Source organism: Pundamilia nyererei, unplaced genomic scaffold (genome assembly GCF_000239375.1).
Source record: "Pundamilia nyererei isolate P.nyererei 1_Seehausen unplaced genomic scaffold, PunNye1.0 scaffold00023, whole genome shotgun sequence".
In the NCBI taxonomy this organism is placed as follows: Eukaryota; Metazoa; Chordata; class Actinopteri; order Cichliformes; family Cichlidae; genus Pundamilia; species Pundamilia nyererei.
Window position 1 is genome coordinate 2,860,915 of NW_005187424.1, and position 1,633 is coordinate 2,862,547.

Sequence of the window (1,633 nt, forward strand, 5' to 3'; positions counted from 1 at the left end):
ACAGCAGAGCCGTCTGCCCTGCCATTGGTTCAAATGTGGCTAAGGATCGTAGGCAGGAGAGCCAAGATATACTTTCTTCTACTTTAAATGGCTTTCACGGATGGAGAAGAAGGAACTCACCAGTCGGAATATTTCTTTTACGAGAGTAATGTTGCAAAAAGTAAATGGGGATTTGCGCCAAGAGTCAAAGTCGATAATAAGAAGTGTTTTATATCATTAGTTTGGTCTGATTTGACCCACAAAGCGAAACTGCCATTATTTAAGTTTGGGCTAAAGTCCAAACTTAAATAATGGCGATTATATTACATATTTAGGTGATGTAAATAGACTTCACTGTAAACTTCTAAGTGGTACAAATTTAGTAACACAGTTCTCCGAACACATTGTGTGTGAATGTGTGTGTGTGTGTGTGTTATCCTATTTAACCATCCAGTCTGATCTATAAGTCTTTAAATACCTCAGATCTGAATTACATCAGGACAATGGGCACTTTGCACTGCGGTCCAATGTCCGGTAAGCCCATTTTAAAGACAAAAACTATGTGAGGTAAGGAGGAGGACTTTTTTTTTTATTGTGGAGGCGCTCCCCCTACTGTTCTCTCTCAAAAAATCCCAAACAACGTTGCATCATGCTTTAAAAATGCTTTGATAGGTTCTATGATTAAATCTGATGTATATGCACGCATTTCCACTGAATGTGTGTTTCTCATAAACCAAAATGTGTACCAACACACCGCAGAAATAATGTTTATGCTGAAGTACAAGTATTGATAATAGAAATCCTGTTTGGAATGAGGAATGATGGGGATAAGGCGAGGCTATGGGTTACTAATCAAATGCAATCGATTAACTGATCATCAGTAAGCGGGAGCACCTCTATGAAAGCAGAGGTTTTGGCAGTTTGCTGGTCTGGAGCAGTCAGGTCAGACCATTTACAAGTGGAAAACACTCATGGCACTTGGTAGCCCCCCCAGGAATGGACGACTCAGCAAATTCACCTGCAGCTCAGAGAAACTGCAGAAAACCAAAGAGCTACATGTCAGACGCTACAGACGTCAGTTAGACTTCTGAAACGATGTCCTTTGGACAGGTAGAATCACAGTGGAGACACTTGGCTATAATGCACGACATGTAATTTAAGCCAAAACAAAATACAACCTATCAACACCTCAGACCAACTCATAGCACGGTGGTGCTGACATCTGGGCTTGTTCTGCAGCCACAGGACCCGGGCACTTCGGAGTCACTGAGTCATCCATGAACTCTTCTGTGTACCTGCTGATTCCCCTCCCCGACTGGGAGGAAAGTTCCTGTTTGAGCCATCCGTCCCATAGCTATTCTGAATATAGAAATCAATTGTTGGCTATATTAAAGCTAAAGGGTTCCCCAGTCCTCTTGCCAACATAGTGATAGGAAGCCCTCTTCTGTTACTAGTTTGTTTCAGTGCTCTTTGCCTGTTAAACCTGTTTCTCTATCTCCCTTTTCAGTCCAGACTCATTCCTGGAACCCTGTTTGTTTGGTACACAACTCACTTGTGGACTGTGGACACCTCCGGCAAATTTTGCCTGCTCTTGCTTGTTTTCTCTGCTACATCCAAAGGAAAGGTATTAGCCATTCACAACCTACCTGATCCC